This window comes from Aquarana catesbeiana, linkage group LG06 (assembly GCF_042186555.1).
Source record: "Aquarana catesbeiana isolate 2022-GZ linkage group LG06, ASM4218655v1, whole genome shotgun sequence".
Taxonomy (NCBI): Eukaryota; Metazoa; Chordata; class Amphibia; order Anura; family Ranidae; genus Aquarana; species Aquarana catesbeiana.
The window spans coordinates 231,688,032-231,706,074 of NC_133329.1; the positions used below are offsets into that span (position 1 = coordinate 231,688,032).

Consider the following 18,043-nt stretch of genomic DNA (forward strand, 5'->3'; position numbering starts at 1 on the left):
TCGGGGTCCCCTCACAGGACAGACAGCAGGCCCTGTATATCGGGGTCCCCTCACAGGACAGACAGCAGGCCCTGTACATCGGGGTCCCCTCACAGGACAGACAGCAAGCTCTGTATATCGGGGTCCCCTCACAGGACAGACAGCAAGCTCTGTATATCGGGGTCCCCTCGCAGGCTCTGTATATCGGGGTCCCCTCACAGGACAGACAGCAGGCCCTGTATATCGGGGTCCCCTCACAGGACAGACAGCAGGCTCTGTATTTCGGGGTCCCCTCACAGGACAGACAGCAAGCTCTGTATATCGGGGTCTCCTCGCAGGCTCTGTATATCGGGGTCCCCTCACAGGACAGACAGCAAGCTCTGTATATCGGGGTCCCCTCGCAGGCTCTGTATATCGGGGTCCCCTCACAGGACAGACAGCAGGCCCTGTATATCGGGGTCCCCTCACAGGACAGACAGCAGGCCCTGTATATCGGGGTCCCCTCACAGGACAGACAGCAGGCTCTGTATATCGGGGTCCCCTCGCAGGCTCTGTATATCGGGGTCCCCTCGCAGGTCCTGTATATCGGGGTCCCCTCGCAGGCCCTGTATATCGGGGTCCCCTCGCAGGCTCCGTATATCGGGGTCCCCTCGCAGGTCCTGTATATCGGGGTCCCCTCGCAGGCCCTGTATATCGGGGTCTCCTCGCAGGCTCCGTATATCGGGATCTCCTCGCAGGCTCCGTATATCGGGATCCCCTCGCAGGCTCCGTATATCGGGGTCCCCTCGCAGGCTCCGTATATCGGGATCCCCTCGCAGGCTCCGTATATCGGGATCTCCTCGCAGGCTCCGTATATCGGGATCTCCTCGCAGGCTCCGTATATCGGGGTCCCCTCGCAGGCTCCGTATATCGGGATCCCCTCGCAGGCTCCGTATATCGGGGTCCCCTCGCAGGCTCCGTATATCGGGATCTCCTCGCAGGCTCCGTATATCGGGATCTCCTCGCAGGCTCCGTATATCGGGATCTCCTCGCAGGCTCCGTATATCGGGGTCCCCTCGCAGGCTCCGTATATCGGGATCTCCTCGCAGGCTCCGTATATCGGGATCTCCTCGCAGGCTCCGTATATCGGGATCTCCTCGCAGGCTCCGTATATCGGGATCTCCTCGCAGGCTCCGTATATCGGGATCTCCTCGCAGGCTCCGTATATCGGGGTCCCCTCGCAGGCTCCGTATATCGGGATCCCCTCGCAGGCTCCGTATATCGGGATCTCCTCGCAGGCTCCGTATATCGGGGTCCCCTCGCAGGCTCCGTATATCGGGATCTCCTCGCAGGCTCCGTATATCGGGGTCCCCTCGCAGGCTCCGTATATCGGGGTCCCCTCGCAGGCTCCGTATATCGGGGTCCCCTCGCAGGCTCCGTATATCGGGGTCCCCTCGCAGGCTCCGTATATCGGGGTCCCCTCGCAGGCTCCGTATATCGGGGTCTCCTCGCAGGCTCCGTATATCGGGGTCTCCTCGCAGGCTCCGTATATCGGGGTCTCCTCGCAGGCTCCGTATATCGGGATCTCCTCGCAGGCTCCGTATATCGGGGTCCCCTCGCAGGCTCCGTATATCGGGGTCTCCTCGCAGGCTCTGTATATCGAGGTGATGTCAGGAAGTGTGAGGAGATGATCCTATGCCCAGCCCACACGTCGGACTGGTTAGGCCGCTGTAACAATGTGACATTTAAGGCTGCTGGTGGCCCCGCCCGGGGAGCGGGGAAGAAGGAGAAGTGCAGGCTGCCTCCCTCTGCTGATAGGTGGATCAGGAGGGTGTCCCTCTTCCCAGACTTTTGTGGAGTGTGGAAAGTGGCTGGCATTCAGACGTTATGCTCCTCTATTAGAAAGAATTGCTGCCATTGGGAGCCATAGAGATCGGCGGATGGTGACCACTGGCCCGGCCCGCCCGGCTCGGAAGTTTGGAGGATGAGAGCGGCGCTGTAATTGGTAAGGAAGTTTCACTTTGACAAGTTGTGAGAGAACATGGAGATCGCTGTGTGTGGAGGAGAGGACACTGGCCGGCGTGTGTAGACGTGTCTGAGAGGAGAGGAGACAGGAGAGGAGAGGAGACAGGAGAGGAGAAGTCAGGAGAGGAGAAGTCAGTAGAACTCCTCTACATGTGTCTGTGATCTCATCTGACAAACCTCCCCACACCACAACACTGTATTATGTCTTGTTTACAACTGGACAATGTACAGGAGGGATCTGGGGATCAGTCACCTCACCTCCATAAGATCCATACTGATAGACTGCAAGCTCCTCTACCAAAAGGGGCACAGGAGAGATCTGGGGATCAGTCAGATCATCCCCCATAAAATTTATACTGATAGACTGCAAGCTCTTTTGCCACACTGGGCACAGGAGGGATCTGAGGATAGTGAGATCACCCCCATAAGATCCACACTAATAGACTGCAAGCTCCTCTGCCGCACTGGGCACAGGAGGGATCTGGGGAATCATTGAGATCACCCCCATAAGATTCATACTGATAGACTGCAAGCTCTCCTACCAAATAGGGTACAGGAGGGATCTGGAGATCAGTGAGATCATCCCCCATAAGATCTATACTGATAGCTCTTCTATGACACTGGGCATGGGAGGGATCTGAGGTTCAGTGAGATCCTCCTCCAAGTCTCATGTGACCAAAGATCCATACTTTCCTGGTACTGATAGATTGCAGGCTCTTCTGCCAAGGCACAAAAGGAATCTGGTATTCAGTGAGATCACCCCGTTTCCTGTGACCAAAGCCCCATACTTCTCTTGGTACTGATAGACTGCAAGCTCTTCTACCAGATTTGACACTGGAGGAAGCTATGGTTCAGTGGGATCATCCCTATACATCCTTTAACCAAAGATCCATAGTTTTCCTGGTACTAAAATACTGCAAGCTCTTCTACCACAATGGGTAGAGGAGGGATCTGGGGTTTGGTGAGATCACTCCTAAACTCCAGGATTGTAAGCTCTTTTAGTCCCTATATGACGCATTTAAATGTTTATAGACTGTAGTCTAAAGCTGGCCATAGATGGACCAAAATTTGGCCGGTTCAGCAGGGACCAGGTACATTTCCATGTGTGGTCGCCTTTACTCAACATAAGTCGATCGTTAGATTAACTTCTATATCATTTATTGTATCGTGTATTTTTCTGGATTTTAGGTTGATATTCTGTCTCTATCATTTATTATAAACCTATGATAAAAATTATAGACCCTTCATTTCTTTGTAAGGGCACTTGCACACTGAGGTGGGTGTGTGTTGGTGGTAAAGCGCCGCTATTTTTAGCGGCGCTTTACTGTTGTTTTTGCGGCGCTTTTGGGCTGCTAGCAGGTCACTTAACCCCCGCTAACGGCCGAAAAAGGGTTCAAAGCGCCATGGCAGTGGCGCTGCCCATTGATTTCAATGGCGATAGGTGGATCGAATCTCAGTCGGTCCCTGCTGAACCGGCCGAGATTCGATCCATCTGACACCTGACAGGTGTTCTAATCCATTTCCACTCTATCCAAAACTAAAATGAAGGTTTGACTTTAGTCGTCTATATAGAAGTCGTTTTGCAAGTCGCCGCCCCTGTCGTGTCCAGGTCGCCTGAGGCAGTCGCACTGCAAGTCGCGCTGCCTCAGTGTGAAACGGGGGTTAAGGGTTTGGCACAGAGCGGCCCCGATCCCCCTTTTCTGGGATCCCACGGCGGCGCACCTGGCTCCTCCTCTTCCCCAATGCCCCCACAGAGAGCCGCTTTCCATGGGGGCACTTGTGCGGGAGTACTCCCGAGTCCTGCTGCTGCGTCCATTGACATAGACAGCAACAAATGAGCTCTGACCAGAAGTAGTAAACAAAAAAGGTATGCCACATCCCTTAATAGCAAAAAAAAGGACAATTGGTTCCCCTGGGGTGGGATTTTAGAGGCATTACCACAGAAAGGATATTAATAGTAAGAAAAATATTTTATTACAAAATACAAAAATATAACACACAATGTATCAGAATAAAACATTAGCACACATGAAAAATACATATATATAATTGCATCGAGAATGACATGTAGGTAACAAAAAATGTATATATGTCACACAAGACAATAAATGAAAACAGACCAATGATAAAAGATGGAGTGGGTCTCACTAAACCGACGCGTTTCGGAAAATCCTTCGTCAAGGTTTGACAAGTGAGAGTTAACATCTATTGAATATTATGAAAACAGAAAAGTGCCAAAATGGTTAATATCACATACATGTATAAAGTAGTGTACCCCCCGCACCCCAAGTGTGAGAGAGTACACACTTACCCAATGTAGATGTAAAACAAACATTCAAAGCATATAGTCAGCTCTGCTGTGGTGTCCCAGGCCGCGTGCATGTGTCAAAAATCCAAAAATGGGTAGGCAGAATGCTATAAAGGATTCGTATGAAGAGTATTGTCCCCCTAGATGCTGAAGAGACGCCGCGTCCAAATATAGGCGCAGCGCCTGTGCGCAGGCTGGGGTCCAAATGGATCTTCGGACCTAAGATTGTAAAGACCATGTCATAAGAGAGGGCCAGTATCATACGAGAAAGCTAATACTACTGGAAATAGTGAGATCTAAAGAAAACAAAGTTCTAGAGATAGCTCAAAAAAGTATACATATGTATGGAAGATAAAGGCCAGAGGCATACCTGGAAGTTAGAGCTGAAGGAGACACCTACAAGGTGTAACGTAGGAGGGGGGAGGGGAGGCTCATATATCACCGTGCCTGCTATCGGGCTGACAATAGAGTGGGAGCCTATTGTTGGAAAACAAAAGGAAAGAGGGTGAAATTCAATAAGAAATATGTAGACAGGTTATGGTGTGTATAAAACACACCATGCAATAGAGTATTCTCCAAGGTATGGTTTAGTAAGTACCCCCAGTCCATCAGAGTGCCTTACCTATGGCAGCCAGGAGCGCAGCACAAGTGCACCATCCACCTCCGACCACAGGATCAGAGTGGATGGGCTGGGGTATATAACCCCGTTAGAGGCGCTCCCAGCTGATTGTAACAACAATCAGCTGAGCGCCGTGTCCTCCCTAGGTTGCCTCCTCCCATTCTCCCCAGCTGTCAGACAGTCAGCCTATGAAACGGCATCCTGTCCTCTTTGTCCAATCCTGGACCCCCTGGGAGTGGACCGCGCCGCGCCCCCCCACGTATGCCGGCTCCGACCCCACACCGCGCATGTGCGTCAGCCAAGCTGGAACGCATCGTCACGGCTGACGTCACGGAGCCGCGCCCCGGAGACGCGCGCCGCCGTCCACTCCCACCGGCACGGGAAGCCGGGGCTGGATTCAGCGAACGCTGAACCAGACCCGGAAGGGAGGAGCAGACAAGCAGTTTCCTCTCATGTGTCCCCAGAGGGGGACAGCCTTACCGTGCCGGGTCCACGCACAATCACAGCAGGGGGGGGCAGAGATAAAAGATGCCACCCAGGGATTAAGCAAACAAAACATAAAAGTGTCAGAAAATGTATATATACACAGTGTTCCGTGGTGTGGGAACACAAAACTGTATTGGTTGTCTGCCAGTGCACCTACAGCGTGAAAGACCACAGCAGAGCTGTAACATGGGGAGAGAGACATAGACAGCAGGACTAGGCCCCGCCCCCTGGCTCCCACGTCATTGGATTTGATTCACAGCAGTGAGAGCCAATGGCTCCTGCTGCTATCAGACTATCCAATGAGGACCCAAGACAGCGACTGCAGCTGCTGTGCTCCATCCCGTCACTGGAAAGATTCAGGTAAGAAAAAGGGGGGCTCTGGGGAGCTGCATCACAGGAGGCTTTTCACCTTAATGCATAGAACGCATTAAAGTGAAAAACCTCGAGGGTTTACAACTCCTTTAACCAAGCTAAATGCAAAGGAAAAAAATCAATTCCACGGCCAAATATGCGTTGCAAGTATACGCTGTCACTTGACTGTCTGTGAAAATTGTAGTATTCCATAAAACCACTTACAGCTTTATGGTTCCCACAAGCATGTTATTTCAAGTATTTGTGTGTTTAATGTTGTCCTCAAAGCCGCATGAAAAGACCCTTTCCCCGCTGTGCCGTCTTTTGTGTTTTTGGTATATCTCCCACATGGCAGTGCCCAGCTTACCATGCCTTTTTCACAGTACTTTTCCTATAGCCCTAGTAATGGGCAGAATTTACTAACAGGATTCCTCCTGATAGATTTTAATGTGATTTACAGCTAAGTTTTGGTTTGCCAAATTTCAAACTAGATTGGCTGAACCCCTGAGGCAGATTCACTCATCTCTAATTGTAAGGCCCCTTTAACACTGCCGTGACTTGAAAGTCACGTGATTCTGCCGCAATTTTGCCACGATTTCAGGGAATGCCTGTGTAAACTTGAGGTCTACGGACCCCAACTTGCATCAAAGTCGGACCAAGGTAGTACAGGGACTACTTTGAAATCGGTGCGACTTGAAGTGGCACAGATATGAATGGTACTCATTGGGAATCATGGGGTACGGCTGGTCATGCAGTCCGAAGTCGCAGGACAAGTCTCACAAGTGTGAAAGGGACCTAAGTGGTTTCATTTTCTTTAATATTCCTGTATAAGCTAAAGGATAATAATCCTTATACCTCTTGCACCTTTGCACATTGTTGGATTGTAAGCTCTTTAGTTCAGTCTTATGTGTTAACAGGTAGAAAGCTCTTATCAAGATGGAGAGAATTATAGAGGGAGGGGGAAATAGAGAAAGAGAGAGCAAGAGAGAGACAGTCACTATGATGACTGAAAAAAGTCCCCTGGCCACCAGGTTTTAGGCATAAGCAATGCTAGACGTGGACGCCAGCCTGCAGTGTTGGTGCTATACAGTATATTATGCCTTAGAGCGGAAGGTGATAGCAATAAAAATGATTTACAAATTCACAGGGTGGATTTGATTTAAATCACTAGTAAAAAGGCTTGATTTAAATCAACTCAATTTCAATCATAAAATGTAACTCCTTCCCGTCGACCGTATGCACATATGCGGCCTCGGCTTTCAGGGGTTATACCGGAATGATGCCTGTTATTCCTAAGGTCGCCCCCCCCCCTCCCGCCGCTCTTCCTAGGCCTCCTGTCCCACCGGGAGACACGATCTGGCACTTCCGCCAGCTAGAGAAGGACTGGAACGAAGCCGGAAGCGGCTTTGTTCCAGTCTTCTTTCTGTAAACATGGAAGCGACGTCACGACGGCTGCCAAAAATGACAGTGTTCAGAATTGCCGTTTTTGGCAATCTGAATACTTTGAAGTGCAAAGGAGGGATTGGGGGTCTTTTAGACCCCCAATCCCTCCATAAAAAGTACCTGTCATCACTTATTACTGTCACAAGGGATGTTTGCATTCCTTGTGACAGCAATAAAAGTGATCACATTTTTTTTTTCTTTAAAGTGACAATGTAAAAAAATAAAAATAAATAAGTAAAAATGATTTTTTTTAAAGCGCCCCCCGTCCCCACAGGCTCACGCAGCAAAGAAAACGCACAAGTCGCGCCCGCGTGTGAAAACAGTGTTCAAATCACACATGTGAGGTATCGCCACGATCGTCAGAGCAAGAGCAATAATTCTAGCACTAGACGTCCTCTGTAACTCTAAACTGGTAACCGTTATTTTTTTAAAAGCGCCGCCTATGGAGATTTTTAGTTACGGTAGTTTGTCGCCATTCCACGAGTGTGCGCAATTTCAGAGCATGATATGTGGTATCTATTTACTCGGCGTAACATCATCTTTCACATTATACACTAAAATTTGGTTAACTTTACTGTTTAGTTTTTTTTTTTTTAATTCATGAAAGTGTCTTTTTTCTTAAAAACAATTGCATTTGAAAGACTGCTACACAAATGTGTGACATAAAATATTGCAACGATCACCATTTTATTCTCTAGGGTCTCTGCTAAAAAAATATATAGAATGTTTGGGGGTTTCAAGTAATTTTCTAGCAAAAAATATGGATTTTAACTTGTCATGAAAGGGTTAAAGAGCAACTGTCATCTCTGTTCCGTAGCAGCTCCTCCTCTGACCCGCTGTTCTCACCCACAGTCCTATTCACTTTAATGGGACAGCTGATGATGCGCCAGTGACACAACAAGATGAGGGACGTAGCAGCAGCAGGTGAGTGGATGCCCGCTAACAGGTGCTTCCATGATGGATCTGAAATGACAGGTGCTCTTTAAAAGGAAGGACTCATTCTTGCTGGTAGTTAGAATGTTTAATGTTTCAAACAAAATGAACCACTTACAGACCGCCCACTGTTGTTATACGGCGGCTGTTTGAAGGAGGATATCGTTGTTATGGCAGCAGCTAGCTGCCATAACCCCGGTATCCCTGTCTTCAGCGGGCGGTCCGCTACAAGATAAAAGTGGTCTCTGCAGCGCATTCGCCGCGAGATCGTTTTTATTGGTGGCGGGAGAGGGCCCCCCCCTTGCCGCGATCCGGTACCCTCCGCTGCTTACCCGAGCCATCGGCAGCGGCCGAGGCGATTGCGTCCATTCGGTAGCTGGGTATGGAGACGAGTGAAGGGAAGATTGCCCCCACCCGTCTCCATACAATTGACGTCACTTCCGCCCACAGCTCTTCAAGGGCCATTTTTTTTAAATCATTTTTTTAAATTACAATTTTTTTTTATTGCATTTTAGTGTAAATATGAGATCTGAGGTCTTTTTGACCCGAGACTTCATATTTAAGAGGTCCTGCCATGCTTTTTTTTCTGTTACAAGGGATGTTTACATTCCTTGTAATAGGAATAAAAGTGACAATTTTTTTTTTTTTTTTTAACGGTGTAAAAATAAAAGATAAGATAAATAATAATAAAAAAAAAAAAAATAATAATTTTAAATGCGCCTCGTCCCGACGAGCTCACGTGCAGACGTGCATACGTGAGTAGTGCCTGCATATGAAAACGGTGTTCAAACAACACATGTGAGGCATCGCTGTGAGAGTGAGAGCAATAATTCTAGTCCTAGACCTCCTCTATAACTTAAAACATGCAACCTGTAGAATTTTTTAAACGTCGTCTATGGAGATTTTTAAGGGTAAAAGTTTGTCGCCATTCCACAAGCGGGCGCAATTTTGAAGCGTGACATGTTGGGTATCAATTTACTCGGCGTAACATTATTTTTCACAATATAAAAAAAATTGTGCTAACTTTACTGTTGTCTTATTTTTTTAATTCAAAAAAGTGTATTTTTTCCAAAAAAAGTGCGCTTGTAAGACCTCTGCGAAAATATGGTGTAACAGAAAGTATTGCAATGACTGCCGTTTTATTCTCTAGGGTGTTAGAAAAAAAAATGTATAATGTTTGGGGTTTCTAAGTAATTTTCTAGCAAAAAAACCTGTTTTTAACTTTGTAAACAACAAATCTCAGAAAGAGGCTCGGTCCTTAAGTGGTTAAGGTTTCTTATTTAAAATAATAAGCTTTCAGGTTAGTAAAACAGCGATATCAGAACCAGTTCAATCACACAGTTTGTAGTGTACATAGATTTGAAAAACAATGGGATAAACGAATATTCTTGAACTTTGTTTTATATCACGGTTACTGTAAAATTGTGTGAATGCATCATTGCAGTGTTATCTCAGCTTGCAGAGCTTGGATTAATTGATTGAGTTTACCAAAAATGTAAATATTGTAGAATATACAGCCTCAAGCTACATAACTAAGCTCCATTTAATGCTGAATAAACTAAATTATTAATGTATCTTAAAGAGGAGGGCCCATTAAAAAAAAAAAAAAATTAAAAGTCAGCAGCTACAAATACTGCAGCTGCTGACTTTTAATTGGATACTTACCTGTCCCAGGGTCCAGTGATGCGGGGGATCGAAGCCCCGCTTGCCTCCCCTCCGTTCGGCGGCGCCGGCATTGCAACTTTTTTTTTAAATCATTGATTTTTATCCACCCTGTATCTATCTCATATACAGACTAGGTCATATTTGGACTGGAGCCAACAAACCTACCAGCATATACTTGGAATGTGGGAGGAATCACACACAAACACAGATAGAACATGCAGATTCAATACAGATAGACTTCTGACCAGGATACAAACCAGGGGACTGCAGGGCTGCAAAGCAGAAGTTCTAACCACTAAGCCCCTGTGTTTAGTGGGACTCTGAAAAAGTAGAATAATAGGGGTTTTAACTCTTCCCTATTCTACCGTGTTTCCCCGAAAATAAGCCCGGGTCTTATATTAATTTTGTCAGCCAAAAACACACTAGGGCTTATTTTCGGGGTAGGGCTTGCCATGCAATGTGCTATCTTCCCAGTGGTTGCAAAATGACAGAATCCCTTCTGTCACAGGATTACATAATGCAAAAGGTGTGCGTTTCTGCAATGCAACAGTGCAAATACCTTCCATAGCCTGCCTGAGCGGTCTTCTACCGCTCCGAGCACTGCAGAGGGAGGCGGGGGATCCCCCTCTGACACCCGCTTCAATGGCCCACCTGAGCCATCTTCCACGGCTATGATTAGTGCAGGGGGAGGGGGACCGAGATCCCCCTCTGACAACCGCTTCAATGGACCGCCTGAGCCGTCTTCCACGGCTATGATTAGTGTAGAGGGAGGGGGTTAGAGATCCCCTCGCTAACACCCACGAGAAGAGGAGATCAGCTGTGCCCTGCTCGGCACTTCCATGGCCTGCCCTGAGAGGAGGAGATCAGCTGAGTACCAAGTGGCGCCGCACTAAACTAGGACTTTTTTTCGGGGTAGGGCTTATATTGCAGCCCTCCTGGAAAATAGCGCTAGGTCTTATTATCAGGGAAACACGGTATATATAAAAAACAAAAAAATGTTGGAATGTTGGCTGTACATGCACTTTAAGGTAGACTGGCCAAGAATGATGTTTGTGTTCTTGTGTCTCTGCAGCAGTCTTATTGAATGGAGAAGATATCTCAAACCTTTAAAAAACAAAAAAGAAAACATATGAAGTTGCACTTGGGCAGACAATCTGTTTTACCCGTAAGGCCTTGTTCACTGGGGCATACTACAGCGTACACTCATGCGAGGGTCATGTTTACCCACATGGGGATGCATGGGTTTTATATGCATCCACCCGCAATACATGCACCATACATGTCAATTTTGATGCACAGGCACTTCTCCCAAATTGACAGCCCTGTGCGTGTAGGTGCATGGCCAAGGACATAGACAGTGTACATTTGGGGTCGTACATCCACACCCGCACAGCTATCAAATTGGGAAGAGAACCTGTGTCTGTGCACCCACTGCGCCCCACTGACATGAATAGGACTGCTTGCAGGGGGATCCACAGAACACATGTGCATCCCTGTGCAGGCAAACATGGCCCTTGCACGGGTGTATGCTGTAGTACGCTTATGTGAACGGTCATAACCTGACCAAAGCTGGCCATACAGGGTTAGATCTTGGTTCAAACATTCGTATGGAAATTGTAAAAAGTCACTTGTCAGAATACTCTTACTACACGAGAATTGCGGAAGTGCTGCTTTGCAGCACAATAAATGTTTAAAAGAAAATATACCCAATACAAAGAGAGGGAAGGAGTAAGAGGCATGGTAAAAGGATGGAGAAGGGTGAAGGTCTACTTTAAGATGGCCATGGTGTTAAAACTCAGTAAGCGCCTATTAACCACTTGAGGTCCGGGCCATAGCCGAATGACGGCTACAGCGTGGACCTCAATCTCTGGGAGGACGTCATATGATGTCCTCCCCTATGCACGCGCACCGCGCGCACCCTGCAGGGCGTGCGGTGTGCGCGCTGTGATCACCGAGTCACGGAGACTCGGATGATCACAGATCCACGTAAGGGGCCGATCCCGGCCCCTTACCATGTGATCAGCTGTCAGCCAATGACAGCTGGTCACATGATGTAAACAAAAGCTCGGTGATCGGTTTCGTTTTCTCCTCACGCTGACAGCGTGAGGAGGAAAAAAAAGCCGATCACCGGCTTATGTCAAAGGGACATCGGTCCCGAAGAGGAAGGAGGTACAGATGCCTCATCTGTGCCTCCAAGTGCCATCTGCCAGTGCCCACAGTGCCCACAAGTGCCACCTATTAAAGCCCACAAGTGCCACCTATCAATGCCCACAAGTGCCACCTATCAATGCCCACAAGTGCCACCTATTAGTGCCACCTAGCAGTGCTGCCATCAATCAGTGCCCAATCAGTGCCCAACACTGCCACCCATCAGTGCCCATAACCGCCACCCATCGGTGCCCATCACTGCCACCTATCGGTGCCCATCAGTGCCGCCTCATCAGCGTACATCAACGAAGGAGAAAAATTAACTGTTTGCAAAAATTGATAACAAAATATAAAAAAAAATATAATTTAAAAAAAAAAATTCTGTCTTTTAACAAAAAATAAAAACCGTAGAGGTGATCAAATACCATCAAAAGAAGGCTCTATTTGTGGGAAAAAAATGATAAAAATTTCATTTGGGTACTGTGTTGTATGACCGCGCAATTGTCATTCAAAGTGCGACAGCGCTGAAAGCTGAAAATTGGTCTGGACAGGAGGGCTGTTTAAGTGCCCAGTAAGCAAGTGGTTAATATACACACAGGAAATGTTTGCCCTTTTCCCTTTTAACTTTTTTACTATTCTTTGAAAGCCATCAAACCCTACCAGTTTGGATTCCCCTCTGTTTACATTAAAGCAAACCTGTCGTGATATTTAGTACAAATGGCAAGTAAAACCCCAAAACACTGTTATGCAAATACTGAATTCAGATAGGAAGCTAGTTTTCTGTCTTGCTGCCTCCATCTTCCTGTGCCTAACTGTTGGCTGGTAAAAGGACATTGATGGTCACAGAATGCACTTTCATTTTATAACAGCTTTGTAATAGCAATACAAACTATAGACAATCCAATATAAGCTTTCTTGAAAAATCTCTTTTCATGTAATGAGTGCTGCCTGTCTGCTGGCCATCTCTTTCCACAACTTCCTGGATTCCCTGCATGCTTCGTAGCTTCTCCTCTGCTCTTTAGGCCTTATGGACAGTGGACTGGCAGTGTATCCAAGAGCAGCAGTATTTTGGCCGAAAGATGTGCTTGATCCTTGTAAATGTGTTTAGGAGTGTCAAGTGCTTGGGTTTTAATTCATTTTATTGGCCAGAAAAATAATTTAAAGCGCTACATGCCCCTACTGATAACTCGCGTATATACACGCCAATTTTGTTTGCCAAAACGCTGCTGCTGTTGTTGTATGCGCTGGCAGTGTTTTTTTTCTGTCTCTACATTCCTCTAAAGGGCTAACATACAGGGGTGTTAAGAGGCAGAAAAAAAAAACCCACCTGACACCCGTAACAGCAGTAGAGCTGCACAATTAATCGTTAAAAAAACGAGATCTCGATTCAACCCCCCTTACGCTAGTAATCCGGCATTTCCACGATTCTATGTAAACAGTGCAGAGCCATTCTCTGCTCACTCACAGATGTCAAAAAGAAAGAACCTCAAATCTTTATCAACATTGCTCAGTGCTGAGATAACTATAAGCAATGTATTATTTGGTTCTTTTAGATCAAAGGGATGAACTTCAGTCTGCAATTGAGGTCAGTTTAACCACTTAAAGACTAGGCCTTTTTCTGACACTTGTTGCTTACAAGTTAAAAATCAGTATTTCTTGCTAGAAAATTACTTAGAACCCCCAAACATTATATATGTATATTTTTGGCAGAGACATTAGAGAAAAAAATGGCAGTGGTTGCAATATTTTATGTCACACTGTATTTGTGCAGCGGTCTTTCAAACGCAATATTTTGTGAAAAAATACACTTCAATTAATTTAAAAAATAAGCAGTAAAGTTAGTACAATTTTTTGTATAATGTGAAAGATAATGTTAACCCGAGAATGATGAGAGAATCGTGATCTTTATTCTAATCAAAAAATCGTGATTCAAATTTTTTCCAGAATCGTGCAGCTCTAAACAGCAGCATTAAAATCGTCCCATGTGCATGAGGCCTTAGGTTCAATTTCTAAGAACTACATATCCCATGTTACCTTGTCTGCAAGCTGTAATTCCTGTACTGACTGCACCTCCTAAATCTCCTCCTCTCAGCACCTCTGTGGTTTAGAAGCCAGGCTCTGTGATATGTGTGACACATCAGTGCTTACTCACAGGGTATAGCGGGGTTGATTTCCTAAAATTGGAAAGTACACAATCTGGTGCAGCTGTGCATATTAGCCAATTTGCTTCTAACTTCAGCTTGTTCAGGTAAGTTTTGATAAAAAAACTGAAAGTTGATTGGTTTCTATGCAGAGCTACACCAGAGTTTGCACTCTCCAGTTTTAGTAAATCAACGTGTCACAGAATTCAAGGAACTAAAGGTGTAAGATCTTCACAAAGTATGTTCAAGATTGTTAAGGGTCAGGCCTCATGCACACTGGATGTTTTTACAGCTGCTGTTTTTGGCTTCAGACGTTTTTTTTCAACAGTCAAACTCTCCAGCATGTTATCCTATGTGTCCATGCACACATAGGCTGTTATCAGCAGTTTTGAGCTGGAGCTTTTTTTGGCTGTAAAAAACCCCAAAACTAGAGAGTTCTGAAAGGAGTTTTTCAGCTGTAAAAATGCTCTAACGTAAAAAAACACTCAAAAACGTGACTCACCAGAGTTTTTTAAAGTTTTTGATCCCATTGAAAAAAAAAACGCTTAAAAATGCAAAAAAAACGCTATTGCAAAAACGTTGAAAAACTCACTGCAAAGCTACTAGCGTTTTTATAACGTTATATCGTCCAGTATGCATAAGGCCAAAGGAGTAGACCAAAGCTCTCTACTTATGCTGGCCATACACTATACGAAAAATCGGCCAAACCCATGTTTCGAAAAACGAACATTCGGCCGTGAGAGCAAACGATTGTGCCATCATATAATGACTGATAAATCGTTCAGTGGACATAAATGAATGCAGTTTTTTTTTTTGTTTTTTTTTACTTAACACCTAGTGCAGACAGTTCGGATGGAAAACACATTAACTCCTGTTAATTTATCGTTCGTTCGGTAGAAATTTCCAAACTTGTCCTTCGTTTTTTCAGCTCAAAAACATCCCGATTTTGTGCCCATTAACTGGCCAAAAAAACAAACAAACTGTCTAAGGGCTCTTTCACACGGGGCGGATCAGTGATGATTCGCCCCGTGAACACCCGCTTGCTCAGCGGGGATCGCTCCGCCGATCCCCGCTGAGCAGGCAGATGACAGGTCTGTCTACGCACTCTGCAGCGACGGACCTGTCAGAGCGCCGCTCTCCCCTATGGGGGATCGGATGATGAAGGACCGTAGAGTCCATCGTCACCCGATCCGATCCGAAAACGGATGGAAAAGTAGGTTTTTCCTTCGTTACACTTTTTCGTATCGGAGCGGGTTGGATGTCAGCGGACATGTCACCGCTGACGTCCGACGCTCCATAGACCTCCATGGAGTGTCCGTTCAGGTCCGCCTAAAAAACTGACAGGCGGACCTAAACGGACAGTCCGTGTGAAAGAGGCCTAAATGATGGAATTTTGGCCGATTTTTCATATAGTGTATGGCAGCATTAGTCTAATCTCCCCCTATGCCCCCCACTCCCCCATCCTAGATTTTTCCTGGGGGGGGAAAGACCTGTCAGAGTTTTTGCATTTAGATGCGGGGTGTCTCCACCTCTCATGTTACCTCTTGTCTCCTCTCCATGGAAGAGGTTTGATATATTTGGTAATTATGGTAAGGTTTTGGGAGATACACCTTTTATATATGTATATTTATCGGAGTATAACACGCGCCGGCGTATAACACGCACCCCAAGTTTAGGAGGGAAGTCTAAGGAAAAAAACTTACATTAAAATGCCCATCAATGCAGCGTTATCGTGTCCATCTGCAGCCTGGTCAGTGTCAGTGCAGCCTTGCCCCAGTGTCCATTGCAGCCTTGTCAGTGCAGCTTTGCCCCAGTGCAGCCTTGTCAGTGCAGCCTTGTCAGTGCAGCCTTGCCCCAGTGGTCAGTGCAGCCTTGCCCCCAGTGTCCATTACATGCTTGGACAGATCGCTTGAAAGATCGCAGCCGACATACACATAGCATGTAGTTTTAAATATGGCGCAGCGGAGTTCAGGGGGACTCGGCGGAGCTGAACGAGCGCCGCCGAGATACACATAGTCGAGTGTACTCGGCTCTTTCCGGCGCCGCTGGGCGTGACTGTGAGCGGCGCCGGAAAGAGCCGAGAACACTCGACTATGTGTATATCGGCGGCGCTCGTTCAGCTAGGCCGAGTCCCTCCGAACTCCGCGGTGCCATATTGAAAAATAAACGCTATGTGAATGTCGGCTGCGATCGCGGCGATTGCTCCGATAGATCACAATTAGCAGGGATCGGCGTATAACACGCACCCACGATTTTCCCCTGATTTTAAGGGGAAAAAAGTGCGTGTTATACGCCGATAAATACGGTATTTATGTTATGTTTGAGATTTTAATGTCTTTTGCAATCTATGGTTTATTTTATGATGATGTATTGTGTTTTGTAACTCTTTGTTAAATGTAAAAAAAAAAGAATTTAAACATAGAAGTAGACCAGAAATATTTAAAAAACAGCATGGAAATGAATCTAATGATTTTCCATTTGGACCATGGATACACTGTAGAAGTAGATCAGGCCAAAGTGCAGTTTCTAATTGAATTGGATATTTGCATAATGAATAGTTCTCAGGGGCACTAGAATAGTTTATATCCACTCTATTTTTTAGTTCTGAATAGAGCAAAGGTTAGAATGTTTTCCTGGTTTGGATTGCCGTCTCTATAAGGCTTTCTCTTACATCCTGTTCTGGTGACCACTATCTAAGTAAATGACGGGGCAGGCAGTAATATAGGGAGGATGGAGGTTCAAATTCTTCCCCCTGCATTCAATTATTTTTTCTCTGTTGTTCCTATTGGAGAGGGCGTCTGTTTAGGTGACTGCCATCACTTGGATAGGAAGTCTTCAGTGATAACATTGTTTTAAAAGGAATCTTCCAGGATAAAAGTGTCAGTATTGTGGCGTCTTCCATCTAAGTGTGCAGAGTGTCAGCTCAGACAGGTTGCCAGCTCAAATATTAGATGTCTTCTTTGACCCATCAGGTTTAAACAAAGTAAGTGAAACTAAGTAATAGGGAAATCTAAAACTTTCATTAGTAAGCAGTAGCACTGACAATTACTATAATTAAATACGAAGTATTTCTATTCCTGCATAGGCCCGATTGGGGCGGGTTTTATGTAAGCACCACCAGCGTTTCATCTCTTCCAGGAGCTCTCTGTGTCAGCAGTCACATCAGATAAAGTATAGTGTGTCTCCCTATTCATGACGCATGCTCAAAGCTGACTTGTGAAGTTCACATAGGAGTGGGTCAGGCAGATTTCTTAACCACTTAAGGACCGAGCCTCTTTCTGAGATTTGTTGTTTACAAAGTTAAAAACAGGTTTTTGTTGATAGAAAATTACTTAGAAACCCCAAATATTATACATTTTTTTTCTAACACCATAGAGAATAAAATGGCGGTTTCTGTCACACCGTATTGCGCAGCGGTCTTACAAGCGCACTTTTTTTTTTGAAAAAATACACTTTTTTGAATTAAAAAATAAGACAACAATAACGTTTGCCAATTTTTTTTTATACTGTGAAAGATAATGTTACGCCGAGTAAATTGATACCAAACATGTCACGCTTCAAAATTGCGCCCGCTCGTGGAATGGCGACAAACTTTTACCCTTAAAAATCTCCATAGGCGACGTTTAAAAAATTCTACAGGTTGCATGTTTTGCGTTACAGAGGAGGTCTAGGGCTAAAATTATTACTCTCGCTCTACCGATCACGGTGATACCTCACATGTGTGGTTTGAACACCGTTTTCATATGCGGGCTACTCATATATGTGTGTTCAGTTCTGCATGCGAGCTCGGCGGGACAGGGCGCATTTAAAAAAATTGTTTTTTATCTATTTTTCCTTTTATTTTTTATTTTTATTTTTTTTTAATTTTAAAATGTAAACATCCCTTGTAATAGAAAAAAGCATGACAGGACCTCTTAAATATGAGATCTGGGGTCAAAAAGACCTCAGATCTCATATTTAGACTAA

The 18,043-nt window shown here is 45.7% G+C and overlaps 1 protein-coding gene across 1 annotated transcript in view; it reads left to right on the forward strand.

The window, feature by feature from the left end:
- Nucleotides 1-1,666: 1,666 nt before the first annotated feature.
- Nucleotides 1,667-18,043, forward strand: part of RHBDF1 (rhomboid 5 homolog 1) — a 243,312-nt gene continuing 226,935 nt past the window's right edge. Inside the window, exon 1 of the mRNA XM_073633039.1 lies at nt 1,667-1,963. The gene's annotated coding sequence lies outside the window, so the exon portion shown is untranslated. The remainder of the gene's footprint in view (nt 1,964-18,043) is intronic.